The sequence below is a fragment of the Enoplosus armatus genome, chromosome 9 (assembly GCF_043641665.1).
Source record: "Enoplosus armatus isolate fEnoArm2 chromosome 9, fEnoArm2.hap1, whole genome shotgun sequence".
Taxonomy (NCBI): Eukaryota; Metazoa; Chordata; class Actinopteri; order Centrarchiformes; family Enoplosidae; genus Enoplosus; species Enoplosus armatus.
In genome coordinates, this window is record NC_092188.1 from 14,864,288 (window position 1) to 14,886,352 (window position 22,065).

Here is a 22,065-nt window from a genome sequence, read left to right on the forward strand (position 1 = left end):
TAGAACCTGTTTTCATACCAGTCTGCAGTTTAGCAGCACCAGTTCATTACAAAAAGCTCTGGTATTCAGTGTCGTAGCTGGACTTGCGCAATGAGTTTGTTCAGGTACAATAAAAGTGAAACGTAACTCTCTGTCAGCACTAACGCTGATCACTGAAGACCTCAGTAGGTTACTCAGGCAGGTTTAGTGTGGGTGTGTGTGTGTGTGTGTCTATATCTCCCCCTGGCACAAGCAACAGCCCACATGGAAAAGGGCAGTTTTCTGCCAATTAACACTCAACAGCTTATACAGTATATCCCTACTTTCACACACAGATGCTCACCTGGCATACCCTCTCCACGTCTCCCTCTCTCACACACTGAGTCAGCCTTGCAGGTGGCAACGTGTTGATTTAAATGCATGAAATGCCATCGTCAGCGAGAGGGTCGTGTGGAGTTCCTGCTCAGACCTTCAGACGCACTTCCTACAGATAACAAGGTCTGATAACCACGGCCACACCGGAGCAAAGGATCAGGGGATGATCTGCAGAGTAAGAGTGACACCCCTTGATGTGAAAGTCGTAGGTGTTAACATGCATGGTGTGATGCCTGTAACACTGCAGAACGAGAGAACGAGCGCGGTAGCTGGCCGTCTGATCTGCTTCTCGCATGACTGTTGGTTTGGCAGACTACACAAAGTACTAAATGGCATGTATGAGCATGTTTAAGTTTTGTTTTCTCTGAGTGAGCATGCGAGAAGGATGGCATTGTTATCAGTCTCCTACAAGAAAAATAAACACACACACACACACACACAGTGACACACACCCGGGCTGTAAAAATCGTGGTGGCTGGTGGACACAACCTTTTCATGTCCCTGCCGCTGGTCATTAATCCTGATCTCTGAAGCTCCCGAGAAGAATAGACCCACTGTAGTGCTGGGAGACCAGAGTGAACCAGGAACAAGACCTTGGATACACACTTGTACAAGCACACACACACACACACACACACACACACACACACACACATAATGCAAAATGGGGGCCAGGAGTGCCAGCCTGGCAACTTCACAAATGGCCCACTAGCCTAATAATTTTACTGCATGCATTCAGTTGCATTGTTATGTATTCTGAATAGATCTTCTATTGACATTTTTTCTGTTATTTAGGCCTTGTCTATAGTCAGTGGCTCTTTGTCATTTTGGTCAGTGTGTGTGTGTGTGTGTGTGTGTGTGTGTGTGTGTTTGTCAGGGTGTGCGGTTGTCTATCAGTGTCTGGCCTCGACTCAACCTCCCGCCCAGGCCAGTGTGTTGGCTGCCCCCCCTTGAAATGGATATTCCTTGCGTTTGCCAGGGAGTCTGAAGCGAATGTGTGTTAGTGTGGCTGCCTGGCCCGCTCCCATGTGTGCCAGCTCGGGTCATGTAATGTATGTGGACGATGATGTACACGTACAGCCGGGCATGCAGGCGGCGCAGGTTGAGCAGGGAGAGAGGGGATACTCATTCCAACACTCCCTTCATAAGAGTTAATCATTAGCTACTTCGGCACAGTTGGTAGCCAAGTGGAATGTCGAGGGGTTTGCTGTTTGTGATGGCAGTCCTCCCTCAAAACAGGCCACAACAACAGGCCATTACATCACAGCAACTCTTTAACAGGCCATATTAAGTCCTTCTGACAAGATTTACATTGTCTGCTGTTCTCATCTGTATATGTTTTTAATCTGTTTTCTTCCTGTGTCAGCAGTGAGGGCATTCCTGGGCAGGTGTTCACTTTCCACAGTTGGCCAGTGTTGTGTAATAGTGATTGTAAGCCTCTCTGCTGCTGACCACAGGTATGTCTGGAGAGGGCTCGGCCACGATCTCATTGGTGAGGTTTGTGTACCGCCTGGGGGAGGCTGAGGACTGCCTGAAAAATGATAACACACGTTGTAGCTTATCAATTGTTGAATATTCTGAGGGAAGGATGTAGCTCTCTAGTAAGGACTTGAAAGATTAGCGATGGATGCGTGCCTGGTGTGTATGTGTATTGATCGGTGATGCAAGCGAGGTATTATGTTTCACCACTAGATATCTCCACCTCTTCCAAATCTCTCGCTTTCTCTCTCTGGGTCCCAAGACACCCCCTCTGAACCACACCCCTCAGCACACACTGCATCTGATCACAATCTCCACGCGTCTGTTCACCACACTGATCTGTGTTGATTACCTGACACCTGCAAAGATAACTTGTGGTTTACCTCGGCTTACATATCCATCTCTCACTTATACAGTATGTTAGAGCCACTGTCGCTGTGTCTGTCCTCGTCCTCTTCCACGAGGATCTCCGTCTGTGTTGTCTTGTCCCACGACAATGTGCAGAAATATATATATGTGTGTGTGTAAAAGGGTGAAGAAGAGACAGTAAAAAACCTTTCTAATGATAATGTTCTTATATTGTCCTTCATTTTTCATCTCTGTAGAACAGATTCCTGTCCCTTTTTCTCCATTTGTTTCCCTTCCTCTCCCCTCCTCTCCTCTCCCCTCCTCTCCTCTCCTCTCCTCTCCTCTCCCCTCCTCTCCCCACCTCTCCTCTCCTCTCCCCTCCTCTCCTCACCTCTCCTCTCCTCTCCCCTTCTCTCCTCTCCTCTCCTCTCCCTTCCTCTCCCCTCCCCTCCTCTCCTCTCCTCTCCCCTCCTCTCCTCTCCTCACCTCTCCTCTCCTCACCTCTCCTCTCCCCTCCTCACCCCTCCCCTCCTCTCCTCTCCTCTCCCCTCCTCTCCTCTCCTCACCTCTCCTCTCCTCTCCCCTTCTCTCCTCTCCTCTCCCTTCCTCTCCTCTCCCCTCCCCTCCTCACCTCTCCTCTCCTCTCCTCACCTCTCACCTCTCCTCTCCCCTTCTCTCCTCTCCTCTCCTCTCCTCTCCCCTTCTCTCCTCTCCTCTCCTCTCCCTTCCTCTCCCCTCCCCTCCTCTCCCCTCCTCTCCTCACCTCTCCTCTCCTCTCCCCTTCTCTCCTCTCCTCTCCTCTCCCTTCCTCTCCCCTCCCCTCCTCTCCTCTCCTCTCCCCTCCTCTCATCTCCTCTCCTCTCCCCTCCTCTCCTCTCCCTTCCTCTCCCCTCCTCTCCTCTCCTCTCCTCTCCCCTCCTCTCCTCTCCTCACCTCTCCTCTCCTCACCTCTCCTCTCCTCTCCCCTTCTCTCCTCTCCTCTCCTCTCCTCTCCCTTCCTCTCCTCTCCTCTCCCCTTCTCTCCTCTCCTCTCCTCTCCCTTCCTCTCCTCTCCCCTCCCCTCCTCACCTCTCCTCTCCTCTCCTCACCTCTCACCTCTCACCTCTCCTCTCCCCTTCTCTCCTCTCCTCTTCTCTCTTCCTCTCCTCTCCCTTCCTCTCCCCTCCTCACTTCTCCCTTCCTCTCCTCCCTCCCTGGAGTCCTTTGTCTCAGTGTGTAAGGCGTCCCTGCAGTAACTGCGAGTGAGGATTGGAGGGGATTTCTGCTCTGCGGGAGGGTAAGAGGGCTTTGAGGGAAAATCCTTCCAACCCTGCCGCGGATCTGCAGAGCAAATCAAGGCAGGAGGCGATGCTCCAGCACAATCCTCCCCAGCCATGTCACTGTCACTGAAGCAGAGCCGTTGAACTAACCCCTGGACCCCCCTCCTTTAGCTGCACTCTTTAAAAGCCCTGTGAAATCTGTGGAGCAGACTTCGCTAGAATCCAGATGTGTTTTGTCTCTCTCATGGTGCTGTCAGTCTGCGGTGTAGCATGTTCAGCCTTGAGGAACGCTCTCTCTCACCTGGCATGCCTTCATGCTTTGAGATGTGTCGGCTCATGGGGAGCTCTGAGGCATGCTCCTTTTTATCTTTGGGCTCACACTCAGCAGCATGATCCATAATCTAATATGCAAGATATAAAAGAAGAAACTGGCCTGTATGTGTGCTGTGGGTGGCACACAATGCATGTGCGTTTGTTATTTATCGCAAAGTCCCTGTAGGCAAGCTGTGCCCTAACATTGTCAGGTAAGGTCATATAAAGAACACCTCATTTTAGATGCTGTTAATTATGCAGGAGTGTGGTCGACTGCCATCACTTGGGAAGGTCATTTGCTCCTCACCTCATTAAAGGGCACAAAACTCTACAGATTTTGGTCTGCGTGTGTTGTGTTTAGGGTTGAACTGCTCATTTTTTTGCTGTGGTTTTGTGATGCTACTGACGCCATGCTGACATCCTGTTTGAGGTTAAAACTACCTTTAAAAGGCTTCAGGTTTTGCAGTTGTCTTCCATTTGATGTCAGTTCACACTGCAAACGAAGGTGTATTTACACAAGATGTGTTTGTGTACGCTCTGTAGGTATGCCTCTGCATGTTTATATATATTCTGTGACTGTTTATGTGTACGATGTTTTTGCTGATGCCTCCATATTGCAGCCTCTAAGCGAGGGCGTCTGTTTCGCCTAATTGAAGGTCAATATTTGCATGAGCATTCCTACAAACAACTTTCCTAGCTTGGTCTAGACAGAACACAGGCTACCACTGTACTTCAATAAAATGCCTGTCATCTGTCTACACTACTGTACATTTGTGCTATGCCAAAGCAGTGGAAAGGTCTTTCATAGCCCGCTATTATTCTGCAAGAGATGAAAGAAAATCCCTTCCTGGTTGTTTGATTTTGTAAAACCAATCAGAATCACCAAGTGTATCCCTAAACTTTGTAAAGCACACCACTTCTCTTGCTAAATACTATTGGGGAATTAATCTGAGAAACATTTAGCACATGGCTAATTAAATTCAGCAAACGTGGGAATTTCCTTAGTTGATGATGCTTTTCCCTAATAGAGACAGGGACTTTGAAAACAGCAACAGTGACTGAAAGAGAGAAACGACAAATAATTGTCAACTATTTTGATAATCGTTGTAGTCACTTTTCAAGAAACAATAATGGAAAACCAATTCTCTGGTTCCAGCTTCACAAGTGGCAGGATTTGGTGCTTCTCCTTGTCATGCACTATATATAATAGTAAACTGAATACCTTTGCATTTTGGACTTTTAGTTAGACAAAATAATTAATAATACATTTGAAGATGTGACCCTGGGCTCCAAAAAGTTAAAATTGATGTTTTTTTCAATGTTATTGTAATTGTAACAGAATCAATTACCATTGTCCTTTGTAAACATTCATCACAGTTTACAGACCAACTTCCTGGTTCCACACTTTCAATAGTAGTTCTCACTCAGTTCTTCTACTACTCAGTTCAATGAGGGCTCATTAGAGACCTTACAGTTGCGCTGACTTTCGGTTTTACCTCCAAATAAAGTGGAAGCTAATCTGGTTTGTTGCCTCATTGGACTTATATTTAACAATAGAATGCTGCAATGTTGTTGCGTTTTGAAATCTGAACAATTACTGTGGTAAGCACAGTGTTATCATAAGTAAACATACACTAAAACTTGAAAACATGCTGGTATGGTACTTAAAACTATGAGCTGGGACCAGAAACCAGTTCCACTACTGCACTACTGATTTTAGTGTTAGTCTAAGTAAGATTATGTTTTACTGACTCTGGCTTCAAGGACAAAACCGTATTTGCTTATTTGGGTGTCTGTCTCTAATAATCCTTGATGAGACAGACTGCTCCTGCGCTTGAGTTCATCCACCAGTCAAACAAAAGGCACAACAGTAGTTGAATCATCTCAGGCAGGATGAAGCTCCACAATGCACTGCAGCTTAAGTGAAGTAATCTCGTGTCACATTCGTCACACTGTCACGGTGGATTAACAGTTGAAGATGAACGGTCAGGTGGTCAGCGGTGCTGCTCGGCATGATTCGCTCTGTTAGGGACGTTATGGGTGGAAGGTAGAGAGAACAATTTGTTTGTTATGGTAGATGTTCTGTCACATACAGCTGCTGACACAGACTCACCCAGCGTAATGGAGAAAGTAAACACAGGATGAAAAAAAAGCTGCTCGTCACAGGGCTACGTGTTTGTCCTCTGCTGCTGGACGCTAAAGCCAAGGTTTTCGCCACCTTTTCAGGGGAGCAAGGATGGATGAGATGGGATGGATTGCGGGTGAAGCTGAGGAAAGAGGCAGAATGAAGGCAAATAGTTGAGGCTAACACATGACAGTCCTGCACATAAGGTCCATCCATCAATCCATTTTCTATACTGTATCTGCTGATCCTGTGCAGGGTCATGGGATCTGCAGCGTATCCCAGCACACACTCGACTAGAAGCACATAACTGTAAAGTTACATGAATTGGATATTGGTATGAACTAAGATTTACAGCCATGACCAAGACAAAAGCTTTGAAAGACATATGTGGCATATGTTTTGGGGGAAAGGACAGAGAATACTGTAGGAAGCTCTTCCTCAGTCGGAGGTGTTACAATCATTTCTATTATGTAATCCTCCTGTCCTCAACAACCTCAAACAGTCAGCAGTCCCAGTGTTTGCACCCAGGTAGTCCCCCACCTCCTCCCTTTTTTCCTGCTTTGCACTGTCAGCGCAGTGCTAGGGAGCAACCCCAGCTTAGTCACTGCAGACTTTGATTTTTCATCACCACTCTGCAACTCTAATGTGCTTAACGGCACACAGCACTCGTCCCATGAATACCCTACTCTTTCCCCCGATGTCAGCTGACAGGTTGCCGGTTCAGTGTAGAAGCTAGGGGGAAGGAGAAGGAGGTTGTGGTGGTGCATCTCTGGCTCCAGGGTGGATGCCATATTTCACTCTGACACCCGCACCCATTGGGAAACCAGGAGCTGCACAGCTGGTAGCATGTGACCAGATGAGGAGATGGAAGGTTCAGCTCCCGCGACTGCTCTTCCCCTTGTTCTTGAGGACCCTCCCTCTTTCTTTGTCTCACTACAGAAGAGCGTCCAAGCTGTAGTAGCGTGTGGATATCTAGCCTATGATTAAGGCTTTTTGAGAGCACAGTAGCTGGAGCAGCGGGGCTGGGTTCCTACTCACTGCCCCTGAGTAGGGTGTCAATTACTGTGGGAGTGCCTAAATTACACAGAAGAGGGAGATCAGGAGAAACCCAAGTGAGAGTTTTGGAGAGAGAGGAGGGGGGGTAGAGTGGAGAAATCAATTTGTCTCTGAGTGAAAGGAGGGTGAGACACTCACAAACACATTGTTTCAGGGGTAAAAAAAAAAAAGATGCCCTGTGTGCGATTACATGATTTCAAAATAGTTTTTATGAAAAGCAATGAATCAAGATTGTAAATCTTGAGATGACTTCTTGAGCTAAATTCCATGGGCGATTTGAAAGTATAATGTTTCTTTGTCAGCCTGTGAGATGGATGGTCTCTCCGGTCTTGTGAGAGCGAGCTGTCCCTGTTGCTAAGCCAGCAACAGTGTTTCTTTCATTGGTCATAGTTGTGTTTTGGCTTGCATGATTGGTCATGTTGTTATCAGCATTAGGGATACACAAGTCATAAGTTGGATGGCTACTTGATGGCTTTGGAGTGGCTGCAAAGATGGAAAGAGGGCATGTTTTTCCTGGACTTTTTGTTCTAGCATCTTCCTCTTTTGTTGTTGCTCAAACACAGCTGCAAAGCTCAGAGGCTGCAGTTTGCAGAGAGTATCAGTGTTTCATCCCATCAATCTACGTAATGCACTGTTTATTGCTTTTCTGTGTAACTACCGTGTTATCAGATTATCCTCAGTGCAGTTTTTCATGATGAACATTGTGTTTCATTGTATTCTGCCTCTCATCGGCCAAGTCCCTAGTCTGTGTGTCATCAAACAAGCCTGAATAAAGATTTCAAAAATGTTATCCTCTAAGGACAGGCTAGGTCTTTAATCTGAGGGTCATATTTATTGATGTATTTATGCTTATCCTCTATCTAATGTCAGTCATTTTTAGCCATGCTAGCAGGGTGGCTCTATGGATGGCAATGTGGTTCTTTCAGTCGCCCAAGACTTTCGCCAGACTAAAATATCACTATTGGGTGGATTGCCATGAAATTTTGTACAGACATTTGCAAATGGTGCATCCTAAATTTGGTGATCCCCTGACCACCATGAGGTTGACAATTTTGATTTTGGGTGAAATATCTTGAAAACTGTTGGATGGAGTGCCGTAAAATTTGCTACAGATGACAGGCTAAACTAAGATGGTGAACATATATTACCTACTAAAAATCAGCTTGTTGGCATTATCACTGTGAGCATGTTAGCATGCCAGCATTTTTAGCTTCAAGCTCAAAGAATTGCTTTGCATAACTACAGACTCACACAGCCACTAACATAGCTTAGTATGAAAATAATACTTCAATAACTCATTATGTTTCTCTGTCACTAAATATTTTATTTATCTTATCTGTTTAAAATGTATCATATGGTCGAGTAACATACTTTCTGTTTACAGCATTTTTCTCAGTATAATATTATAGGGGCCATCAAATCAAATCTTCAACAAACCTAACATATAGCCAGACAGGTGAATTATGTTCTTGTTTTACTCCAATTGAACCCTTCAACTGAGAGATGGTTTATGTTGACCTGTCAATCATCCTTTGTACAGCCTATATGAAATGACGTCTCTTCCAACCACATGCCTGTTGAGTCTTGCCAGACCACAATGAGCCGAGTAAAAACTGTGGGCTGACAAGACCGGGTCTGCCAGGACCTGCCTAATGTGATTTTGCTTGTATTTGTGTTTTTGGTAGGTGTCAAGTGTATGCATGTGCATGTACATGTGTGTGTAAGCATATATATATATATATATATAAAATCCAGGGAGTGTTCTTACTGAAATGAACAGTCCTGATGTACGCTTCCCTTTGCTCTTTACTTCACCTTCTTCACTTTGCTGCATTTGTTTAGAAGCTGGTTAACTTTGATGGTATGCCTAGTTTGAGTTTTCTTCAATTTGCAGTCAGACTGCTTCAACAATGAAAGCTATCCTACTTGCCAGTCCCCAGATTAGATTTTCTTGGTTTTAAGATTAGATTTAGCAGCTCACTGGAGGGCGCATCTTGCCATTTGTTTAAATTTCGTGGGTTTGGGCTTATGACTTTCTCGTCGGCTTTTTAAATGGTCTATAAAAACATTTCTGTTCTTCCAGGAAGTTATGTTGTTAGCCTGTTGTAGGTTTTAAGTGTTAAAAAAGTTATACAGCAACAAGTACTGTTTTCTCAAAAGTGTTGTGGAGACCTGGGATGCTTTGAGTAACCGTAATCCACTTCATTTTGTGCCCGTCAGCAGAAAGTGACGAGCTGAACTTGTCTGAACCTACAGCTGCTGACCACAAAAAGACAGCTGACAAGCTCGTTAACCACACACGTCACCAGGTTTCCCTTATTGGTCAGCTCTGTAGGAAATGAAAAAACTTCTAGTGATAGTTTTTATTGTATCACTTGCAGTGTGAATGTATAGTCAGTGTTTCAGAGACAAACATGTTAGTTGTGAAGGGAAGAATAAATCAAGAACCACTACATCAGCAAACACTTGATGATATGATACTTTTTGAAAATGTGCTCCCATCAAACAGCAAGTTGTACAGTTGTGGTAACCTAAGTGACTGCCGGCTTTAGCCTCATATTAAATGGGAGTGGTGTCATGTTCTCATCTAACTCTTGGGAAGCTAATTAGTGTATTTCCCAAAATATTGATGTATTCCTTTCAAAGATTCCACATTGAATTTGTTTCTATTGTAGCACATTTTTTCTTAGACAAACCAAGTGGTGACAAACCATTGGTTCCTCTCAAATTCTCCACAGAAACTCACCTTACCCTTGCTCCTCTGTTACTCTGTCACGTTGGTGCAAATCCAGCTGGGACTATCTGCATTTAAACAATTAGATGTGTGAGAGCTTTGCATCATTTCTGATGACTCTGCTTTTCTAAAACCAAGGAATTGTACTGCGCTAAGGTGGATCATTCAGTTCAAGAAAACTGATATAAACCAGTAAAAAAGTCCAAAAGATTTCACAGAAACCCTTTTATATTTCTGTTAGTAATAATGAAATAATAATTTAATGTTCAGTTCTTGAAAGGCAGCCAATAACCATGGTTGATAAGCAACCTGTGGCTCTATGAGATTGTGGTGAGATTTCAGGTTAGCGTAATATTAAACGTGGTCGCGGCTGTGCATTTTATTGGGTATTTTAAGGCAGATTCAGGTATCACTGAGCCAATAATTGGAGCAATCTCCTCTGTAATGGCCAATTCATTGTACGACTGCTTGATACCCAATCTGCAGTCCTGAGGTGAGCAAATTGTGTACCTGAGGATATACTGAGATCGTAGTGTTATCTAGTAACCTGCCAAGACAGAAAACTCTTACAGTAAACATTCCCAGTGGGAAAACATTCCCAGAGGTAACACAATGATGCAATGTGTGTATGTCCTTACAGAGAAGCCAGTGAAGCCCGGCTCAGGGCATGTTCAGAGACAGGGCTTCAACCTGTATTGGATGACAAATCAGCCGTACGTAACCGGGCAAGAACTAACAGGAAATCAATGTATCCAGCCACCTATACTACATCAATATAGTGTCTCACTTTCTCGCCAAGAGGCTGCTCATCTCGCTGTCTTTCTCTCTTCTTCTGTCTCTCTCTTTTTTTTCTCTCTCTCTGGTTTCTGTGTCTCTGCAGTGTGCTTCTTTGAAAGCCACAGCATCTCTATTTTAAGGACGTCTTTGTTTCTCTGCTTTGTATTCAAATGATCAGGCTCACAGGCAGGAGGATGCAGCTCTGAAGACGAGTGGGTAGGTGGGGAGAGGAGGGAAGAGAAGTGGCGAGCCGGCTTTCGGAGTCAGGTTTCTCCTAACCAGATCGTTGGTGAGGTGATGACAGCTGGAGGAATGCGCCACTAATTCCCCTAACGCGGGGCCACGTGACCTTCGGGGCTCGCTTACCTTACCAGAGCAATTTGAACGGTTTGGGTGGTCAGGGGAGAGAAAAATGTCCATTTATAATGTGCGTGTCATACACTGTATATGCATGCTATGATTTGGTCTTATTCAGAAGCAGTGCGTATATGCAGGAGTCTGGTTTTGTTACCGTAGCCTGGAACCAGACGGTGTGGCTGTGTGTGGCCTTCCCCAGTGGACAGACTAGACTGCACCTCCCAGCAACAATGAGTACAGCCAGTGACACATTTCTGTCTGTCTGCTAACGCAAAGTGGGCCAGTTGGTTTGCGGTAGAGTGGGCCATGTTTGACTTACAGCACATGAAGGTATCCCATAATTTTAATCTCGGAAGTCTCTTGTTAGTAACTCGATTTCCTTGTAGTAGAGTTTGTAGTAGAGGTTTGGTAAAGAAATTGGCTGCTGGCGTATGTTTGCTTGTCCCTGGCACTATGTTATGAAGCAGCGTGCAGGTATTGACATTCATCATGACATCTTAATCCCTCTCGACCTTGTGTTTACAGTACAGTAAGAATCTGTTTCTTTAGCTCTCTGCAGCGTGATATTTTAACATCTTCGGTGTCATCAAACCTTCAGCAGATCCATCATTACAAATCCATGTCGTGTGCATGATCATTGCCCAACCCGACAGAACTTTATTTTATTTTATTTTTTTATTTTTTTATTAGTTCTAGTAAAAATCCCAAGCTTTACAAACAGATAATCATGTCATCGGCAAAACGTCTAGAAGTCTTCATTTGATTTAATGGTTCTGCCATTTAAACACGGCATCCTGGATTTGAATATTTCCAAAAATTTGCGCGTCATCAGCTTCAATTAAGAGCAGAAACAAGCAGATAAAGAATAAATAATACAAAATATTTCATGTAACTTTGAAGCAACTTGCTTTTTAGCAGGCTTTGAGATATCTGTCTCTGAGGTTTCTGCCTCAATACAATAGAGGTAAGTGGTGTGTTTATTCAAAGCATAAGCAAAAATCTACAGCAACTTAATTATAATAATAATAATAATAATAATAATAATAATGTATTCATTATTTGGAATAATTCATACAACACACGGTCAGCAGTATTCATAGGGACTATTTATCCTCTAGAAAGTACTTCTATGAATTATCCAGATATCTCAAACTCTGGACCATTAGGGGCACATTAGGGTTCAGGGGGTTGGGGGAGACCCCTCTGTAGCATTGTTCTTCATAATTATTTTAGAGGAACACAAAAACCTACAGTATTTGCATGCAGTAAGCAAACTTCTGTGGGATTTATGGTTGGCATGTATTCATGTATTCTGTAGATTCAGCATTTCACAATTCCACACACACACACACACACACACACACACACACACACACACAGACTTACTAAGAGACTGTTTTAGCTGCACTTGATTGTCGTGTGATTGATGAGCTGTCTCACTCAGCCCTGGAGCTGCAGTGTCAAGATATAGAGGCTGCACACCGCATACATATCTGATAACCTTTCATAAGATCGTCTCAGCTGGCAGATAGAGTCACTACTGTGGGTCGGAGCCACGTACTGAGAACACAAAATGACCACATACAAGAGCTCTCTCTCGCTCTCTGTCCCTGTCTCTGTCTCTCTCCTACGCATTGGCACACACTGTTTTTCTCCTCTATCTTGTTATTCTCTGTCTCGCACTCTTTCCCTCTCTCTCTCACACATGCGCTCACACACACCTCCACTTTCAGAGAAACAAAACACATAAACAGACGGGTTATGGCACATGGCGTTTGTATATGCGCATCGGGTTTGAAGGGCAGCTGACAAGGCGTTGACGCATCAGGAAAGTCTCTGTTGACAGGCCGCTAATGCAGTGTGGCACCGGGCAGAATGGGCAGCGGAGGAGGGAGAGTAAACTGTAAACCGACGCTTAGGCTGAATGGAGTTGTTTGTCACTGTGGGTAGCAATTTCTTGGACTGGCCTGGCTTTCAGTAAACTCCCTGATCAGAGGGGTGCCCCTCTGCCAGGCCCGGAGAGGGAGGCGGGGACGGAGGCCGTGTTGATACATTCTGCGGCCTGGTCCTCGTGTTTGAACACACTCGGGCTGAGCTTCCACCTGTTGACTCTTCCCCCGTGTCTGTGTTTGTGCAGGCAGCTCTGAAAGCACCAGCAGCTCCAACTTAACAGCTTGAATTAACATAGTCGCAGGTTACAGGAGATGTGCAGATAAGGCATGGCGCCGGGTCATGCACAGTGCTACAGCAGTGCTTGTCGTACCTGCTGCAGCTTCACACAGGATACAGTACAGCAGCTGCAGAAAGAGGAACTAGCACAGGCTTCCCCATCACTGGGGAGGAATCCACATGGGTGACTTCATAGGAAAATAGATAACTGAAGTGAAAACTAAAATAACACTAAATGAGTGTCATAAAATGAGAAATGACTGGCTGTGGCATTCCACAAACACACAAGCAGTTGTTATTGACCAGCATGTGGAGTTCTAACTCTGTGGTGCAGAAAAATGTAGATAATATCATTGTTGGATAATAACAAAACTTTCTAACCTTAACCTTCCAAAAAAGACTGAAAACTTGTCGTAGGATGCAGTTGCTTAATGAAGGGTTTAAACCCCCCCAGGTGGCTATTTTTGTCATAGTAATGAGTTGTTTCATTGTACAGTTACCAGCGAGCTGAGTATTTGTCCCCTCTCCAATCGCCTTAACTGAAGACGTTCATCTCATCACAGGTCTGCCTCATTCTTTTCAGTTGCACCACGACTGAGAGAACAAACATAAAGCAGCCGACTGTGAACGGCGGGTACAGTAAGCTGCGTGGGAGAATTTGCACTGTGATCTTGACATCCACGCATCAGTGAAACTTGTGGGCGCAGCGAGGACAGCTTTTGAAAATGTCAGTTCCTCTTTCTATATTTATCCGCTCCCGCACCATCCCCCCCCCCCCCCCCCCCCCCATGCTTTGTCACTCCTTTATTTCATTTGCACACCACTTGTGCTGCGTTTTGATGTTTGGTGTCGAGCTGTCCAAAGGCAGATGAAGTTTCTTTGACAGACACTCTGTATCTGTTTCACTTCTGTTACAGTAACTCCCTGCGAGGCCCCGGAGTCTGTTTGTTTGTACACTGCTGCTGTCCCTAATGTATTTGTTTCATATCAGAGGACCATTTTGCCTTTGAGGCTGTGAATCAAACCTAATGCTAAAGACTCAGACAACACTAAAACTGCATAACTATAATAGCTGGGTTTACACTACCGTTGCAAATTGCTAATGATATGTCAGCCCTATATATGGTATCACTTACCAATCAGGGACTTTACTCAGGGCCAGGCTACTTTCCATAATCACTACCCACAGCAACCCTGGAGACATGATTTCCTGGTAGCCTTCCTCATAATATACACGAAGTTTACTTTGCCGCATATAAAGACAGTGGCGCTTATTAATGCTTCAGCACCATGGAAAAGGAAAAAGATAATGAGAGTGTGTTGCGAGGCTGAAATTGAGAACTAAATGTGGAGAGAGCGGCTGCAAAGAGGGAGTTGTGCATTTCTGTGTGTCTCAGAGAAATGGAGAGAAATAGAGAAAAGAGAGGCAGAGGAACCCCTCAAGATTAAAAAAAATGCTGAGATGCTGAGTGAAACAGAGGGTGGTCAGTCTTTCAGTGTTTTACAGGATCAGATATCACATCTGCTGAGGATACATATCGATTGGCATTAACAAAAGACTAGCATGCTGGACTCCATTATCAGGCCGGTTGGTTGCATGTCTAAGACCCCTCTCCACTAGCTGTTTGTTTATGTTTGTGTTAGAAAATGTATGTACATATGTATATTTGAATGCCTAATCCAAGATTTTAGCCTTTTTTAACTAGTAGATCTGGTCGTTGAACCTCAACACTTTTGAGTACCAACCAAATTGTGTCTGTAGCAGGAAATATCAAAAACAAGTGTGCTGAAAGTTGGCACAGATTACTTATTTTTTGATCAGATATTTTCTGATTAAACCATAATTTTGTTTGTTTTAAACTGACTTATCTAGGCAGGTTCTTGTATGGCTGGCTTTTTTTTTTATAACTGTCCATTGTGACTCGTACAATGTTATAGATGTCTAATGCTAAATCGATGGAGTAGTCTTTTAAGCATAGTGGTACTTTGAGCTAAAAACAAATGTCAGCATGCTAACCTTCTCACAATGACAACACTAACATGCTAATGTTAAGCAGGTATAATGTTTACCATGTTCACCATCTTAATTTGGTGTGTTAGCATGCTAACATTTAACAGTACAAGCTGAGGCTGATGGGAATGTCATTGAGCATCACGTTGGTCATAAACCAAAGTATTGGACAAATTAAAATGATGATGGCACAAGGTGAAAAGTCAGGGGATCACCAAAGTTATTACATTCTATCCTGAATGTACCAAATTTCATGGTAAACCATTCAATAGTTGTTGAGACATTTCAACAACAAAAAAACAGGGTTCATCCTCCAGGCAACATAAATGTCTGTACATACTTTCATGTCAATCCATCCAACAGTTGTTGAGATCTTTCAGTCGGGACTGCCCAACCAACCATCAGACATCAAGTGACACCACTAGAGCCAGGCCCTAGCATGGCTAAAAGCAAGGTTTATGGTAACATAAGTATTATATTGGCACCTGTATCATAAACATTTAGACATTGCTCCAGCTCTATATATGACATTAGTAGCACAATACTCACTTACTGCTCAATAACACTCTAATTAGTGTCTTAACACTGTTTTCTCGTGCCATCCAGTCAAGACCATCAACAGATTTTCCACTTCTCATGGTCTTTTATCAAACTGTAACAGTTGTTGTAGCTGTACTTTGGGAGAAAAGTGCGGAGGTTAAACTTTATGTCAAATAAGATGTATTTAAATTTTATGTAGATACATTTTCAAGTGGAGGGTGAGAATTAAGTGATGACACAGCCACATTTACCCAAGTGATGTCTGGATTTAGTGGTTGGACATGTTGTTCCCAAAAGACTAAGCCCACTTGGGTAGATGGACGTCTTCTTTGCACCCAGTTTTTTTTTTTTCCAAATAAACGCAAACAGGTAGAGCGACACTCGGCCACAGTGGCTTTCATACACTCGGTGGGCTCCCTCTTTAAATGGATTTTGTTTCTATCATAATACCACAGTCATATGGACAGAGGGGGGTCAGTTTACTGGAAGACCACACGTCTGAAATAATCTGCCCTCAGAACAGAGAGAACCCTCTCTGAATACTCCCAAATTTGCCCGTTTTAGTGCCTGTGTCTGCAGTTTATGGGGTGAAAGTCCAAAAATATGTCATCTGTATGGTTGTCTGTAAATGCACAAACCACTCATTTGGTTTAAATTATAGTCTGTGGCTGCTCCAAAACAACAAGTTTCTTATAAAGCATGATGTTTGCATTTTAGGTGTTGCTTGCCTCTGCATTATATTGTATAGGTAGGTGTGTGTTGTGAAATGAAATTGCCTCATGTGACCATACCACAGGGGAGCCCTTGTTTCCATTTACTGTAAATGTGAACAGCTTTGCATAATGTGAGCCTGACATGCTTGGGGCCAGTGGGCAGCATATGGTTACCATTTATTATAGCATCACGAGAGCTTGCTTTTACACCTTCACAATCGCTGCACTTCCCATTTTGATCCCAGTCTTCAAAATTACCATCTTCTCTGTTGTCACTTGCAAGGCTGTTGAACATAATACCTCCTAGCTTTCTCTAGTTCCTAACCAGACTGTCTGTCTGCTGCCCAGTCCCCGGCCTTGCTAATCGTTACGTCTATGTAGAGCAACTTTCCTGTCAATCATTGCCACTGTGGCAGTTTTGTTCCCGGGCCTCTGCCCCCCCCCCCCCCCCCCCACCTTCCCGTCAGAACCCCTCAGTCTGAGGAACAGAGGACAAAGGGATGACGGATGGGTGAAGATCCCTCACAGGGAAGTACAGTATAGAAGGTGTGTGCTGTAAAGAGTGACAATGAGCACATTCAGACAGACACAATACAGTGCCTCGGCCGGCAAAGCCAGCAGCCTGTGAGAGTAGCCCAGCATCAGGCCAGCTCAGTCCCCTACAGCAGTCAGCCAGCAGCCGCACGGAGCCAGGGGTAATCACCAAGTCCTGAACAACACTCCTATTGACTGGGACCAAATAAAATAAGAGAGAAAACACAGAGCAGAGGAGAAAGAATAGGGGGACATGTGGACAATCCAGGAACAGCACAGGAGAAACAAAAATGAGAGATTTGATAAAGAGAGCAAATGAGCAGGTGTGTGGTAGATGAGGTTGAAAAGAAACACACAAAAAAGAAATATAATGGAGCAATTAGAGAAGGAGAGAAACATCTTTTCCTCTTGACTCATCCTGTCATCTGGTTGTGAGTCCCACCAGGCCACCACGTGTTGCTGGCCTGTGAGGATCCATGTTCCCTCTGCCTGCCTTCTGATCAGTAGCCCAGCCATCCGCTCGTTCTGTGTGCCGGCTCGTCGCTGTGTGAGTGTGTTTATTTTAGAGCGTGTGACTCACACTTCCTGTGCTCTGCCAATGAGGCAAAGCTCTATGGAACAGCAGGACCTCCGTTCATTCTCAATTCTCTCTTTCTCTTTCTGTTTCTCTCCCTCTCTCTCGTGTTGCTCTGCTGATAGGCCTAGCCTGAGCTCTGCGTAATGCGGGGGCCTGCTTGAATGGATGCCACACTGGAATTCATTTACAGATGCAGCACAGTGGCACTCTGGCTGGAACTGGAAGATTTACGTAAACGAGACACGTTTGTCACTTAGGAAGGAGGCGGCCACCACTACAATGGGATACCTTTGCTGATAAGGAGATGATAATTGCAAGGAATCGCCTCCAGGGTTTTGCGTTACAGGGGAAAACCCCGTGTAAGACCTGTTTGTAATCCTATCTATTGGCAATGTGCCACCAGCCGCTGAAGGTGTGTGAGTTGAAGAAACAGCAGCAGATGCTCCTGTTTTTTGGTTTCACTGTCCGGGTTTGTCGTGCACTTTGTTAGCATTGCAATAACAAAATGTGACAATTGATGCTATCGCTGTGGCTTCAGAGAGGATGGTGTGATTATTTCTTTTTTGGGATGTTACTCATGCTACGGGAATATCGTCGCTTTTAGTTCCTTCTTGCTACCGCATCTTCCTCCTCCCCTTACGTTTGTACAGTGGAAACATTCATTTAGTGTCTCCCTCTCTTTCCATCACTCTTTTTGTTTTGCCTCACCCCCAGCGCCTCTCTCTCTCCCTCTCCCTCTCTCGGCAACACACCCACTCAAACAGTCATATCCGCTCTCACTCTCTGGCTCTCCCTGCTTGTCTCACAGTGCCTGTGAAGCGTCTCTGAGGGGGAAGACCAGACTGCTCTGTCAGGTAATCTAAACTCTGTCTGTCTCTCTCTCTGTCTCTCTGCGCCCCCCTCCCTTCACTCTCTGTCTTACTCTCTCTGTCTTCCTCTCTTCTTTAAATCCATCTCTGTCTTCCTCTCTCTCCCCAGCCGCCCCCCCCCCTTTCTGTCTCCCACTTTATTATTACTTTACTTGTCAGCCATGGCAAATTAGTTATTTAGTTATTGCAGCTGTTGTGTGGGCTTGTGTATACATTTGATAGTTCATAATTGCACATTTGTTATTTGGTACTTTATAATCTGGCACCCAGATGAGTATTCTGTAAATTAAAGGATTTAAGTTTGTCTCTTATGTGAACGTCAAAGACTCCTTTTCACTGGTTTGAGGACAGTGTCAGTGAACTGTGTGGACATTATGATACAAGGATTAAAATTAACAGATTTACTTAAAGTTGGAAAGAGCGGTTCAAGATTCCTATTGAATGGAAGAGGGACCCCTCCTCTGTTAATCTTGCCTGAGGTTTCTCCCTTTTTTCCTCAATTCATGGAACTTGTCCCTCATCCGAATCGAGGGTCTAAGGATAGAGCTCCTCTCCAATCAGAGGTGAAGCCCTATGAGACAAATTTTGGACCATATAATTAAAATTGACAAACTAAGTGACTACAAAAAAATGATGATTTCCATCCGTGAATGTACTGGCCGCAAACAAAATGATGGAAAGCCCAGCAACCTGCAATTTAGTCCAAGTTGTGGTCAGTTTGTTTTTACAGTTGATTATGTGACCAAAGGACCAGATTTTCCGCTGCCAGGGGAAAACTCTCAGTGCAATCTTCTCCTGCCGTCGAGGTGTGCCACTCATGTTTGATTTAAAGGCCGGTATTGACCTGCAGTTCACTGGCTTGTGTTTAATCAAAGTGAACACTGCGACTGGTTGTGAACTGCCGGTCTTATCAAAGCCCTGTGAAATCCTTCGCTACACCCTCTCGCCTCAGAGGTACAGCGATACCGATGCATCCCGCACAGAGCTGAGAGAGAGAGTGAGTGAGAGCTCTGGTATGTGGTGTTTTTTCAGACGGCGTCCTCCTTAGCGCGCGGCTTCTACTGACAGCAGTGATATCCCCGGGTGAGTGTGAGTCTTGGCCTCTGAGGTTTTATGCTGTATCTGGCTTCTGGTTCTGTCTTCTCGGTTTCTTTTCCAGTCATTTACTATCAAACCGAACTGTTTCTTCCTGTGGTTCTGTGATTGGTTAGTGTGACTGTCTAGGATTTGCGGTTGATTTGATTGACAGCTCTGCTTTTGGTGGTGGTGGCAGGGGAAGGAGTGTGATTTAACTTTCCATTTACCTTATACTTAGGGAATGCTGCAGAGCCCATTGTGCAGTATCAAATGTTGTATTGCTTCATTGAGATTATGACTGTTGTGGTTCAAGCTGTCGCAGACGGTACTGTTTTTACTATTTATTCCTCTGCTGTGATATCACCCCGTCAACACTCGAAGGGGGTTAGATGTCAAGGGTCATGCCAGCTTGTCAATGCATGCAGAGGCCAAGCATTTCCCCTCCTCACTTCCTGCTGCCAGTGTGCGTATGTAGTCAGAAAGGATGCTGGGAGATAAATTTAGACCTCCAGCTCCCTCTCCATCTGCCGTTGCTCAGAGTAGGCTGGTTTCCATGGGAACCTGCACCAGGCTGCCGCCAGTAAGAGAGAATGGGGAGAGAGAGGGATGTGTGTGTTTGTGTGTTGGGATGGGAGGGTGGTATGACAGCAGATTTTTTAAAAAGCACTTAAGAGGGTTTATCTGTTCTCAGGGCACAAGGTAATTTAATGTTTAGCCCATATTTTTATCCGTCATTACCAGCTGCGTGAATATGTCCAGGTATTGATGGTTGAGGCTGATGAGGAAATGAACACAAACTCTGCCGGCCGCACTCTCCTGCGCATGATGATGAAGTTTTAACCGTAAAACTGCTGCAAAGCTCCTGCGCTACTTATTGAGCAGGAGTTGAACTAAATGTTTGTTTTACGGGATACAACTGCTGGACTTAATAGACTCAGCAGAGATGATGGAAAGAGACAGTGTGTGTGACAGCGTGTGTGTGTGTGTGTGTGTGTGTGTGTGTGTGTGAAGGATATGGAGTGTGAGCTCTTCCGTGTGTCAGGGCTCCCTTGGGTACCTGCATCAGTGCCTGTTTCTGCTGACAAAGCCCCTTTGCATGTACACACATACACACACACATCTCTGCACACATTCCTCATTCATTCTCTTCTCTCTCTGTGGACCAGTCGTTAATCACATTTTAGGCACAGAAACCAGAAACTAGTTCACACAACAAATCACGGCATATGTGAGACTGTCGTGAATTATCATACAATGGATCAGGATGGAGGTGGAAAACTGGGGGGGGGTTAAAATGCTCATGTGTTCACAGTTTGTTGTTTTGCAAACTGCTACTACTATTAGCTGTTTGTGGTTTTGATGTGACATCTCCAATCAAAAGAACATAACACAGTATAACAGCTGCATCAGTGGCTTCCTGCTCACACCTCAGCCTTAAAATAGACCACAGTGAAGGAACGCCCTTGCCCCACCCTCATCGATAAGATTAGACAAATTTACATAACCTGCGTGTTTTACGAGAGATCTTATCGTTCTTTTATCTTTTTCACCTGTGAGGAACTGATTTCTATTGGTGTGTAAGCTCATAGCGCATTAAGCTATAATCAGCACTGTTGATAACAAGTCATCTCTGTGGAATGAGGATGATGAGAAAGGAAAACCCCTCATCAAACAGCAGGAGGATGGACTGAGTGGAACCAGGGTAGGTCACCTCAGGGCACTGCAGCTGATTTGCTGGTCAGATGTGTCAGAGCAGATTTAGGGCTGCTGTGTGTTAGTGGGTATTGCTCTGGGGAGAGTAGTACTGTACACTGTATGTGCGCTGTAGGGTGTGTGTGTGTGTGTGTGTGTGTGTGTGTGTGTGTGTGTGTGTGTGTGTGTGCGCTTAATGTAGGCTAGACTCTGGCATTCCTTTCCCTCATCTTCCTGGCAAGGCCCTGACTGTGTGTTTCCCCCGCTCAGAGCTGGCAGTCTAGACTGCCATGAATAATGTAAGCGATGCTCTCCCCAACCTTAAAACCTTCTAATCGCCCTGTTTAAGGGCTGCATCAACAGCTACGCCAGAGATCATTAAACTTACACTCTGATAACCAACTTCATGAACAGAGACATTTATTACAGGGAAGTTGAGGAAGACAATTTGTCTTGCTCTTTGTGATTTCCTTCCTGCTCAGTTGGTCTATTTTCTATGCACAGCATCATCCTTCTTCTTTTTCTTTACACCCAGACCCACTCACTTTTTATCCACTTTGTTGCTCCCCCTTTTTATCTACTGTTTTTATTGTCATCTAATGTTTCTCTCTAAAGTTCAAGTGTATGAGGAACAACACTTTTCAGTCATGATCTGATATATAACTCATTTATAAGCCCCATTCCCTCCTGATCTAACTTATCTACATGTAACTTCAGAGAGTAATGTGTCTCTGGCTCAGCGGCTCAAGGCAGAAAGTGGCGTAGCTGCCGCAACATACAAAAGTCTTTCTGTACAGCTGAAAAGGTGGAAGGCAAGCAAATGGAAACAGAGAAGTGAATTTTAATGGTGTTGATTCAGTTTGTTATGCTGCCTAATTGCTGTGTGTTGATGGTAAAAGTCTGCTGTAATCAAAGCATTGGTCTGCTTGGAGAAACACACACTAAACAGATGATTGTCCCTTAGCAGATGTGGGGGAACGTGGAGATGGAGCCGAGAATCTGTCAAGTTGTTTCCAAGAGGAAGAGTGATTCTCTTTCTTTTCTTTTTTTTCCACTGTAAACTGGCTCTAATGAAGGCTGAC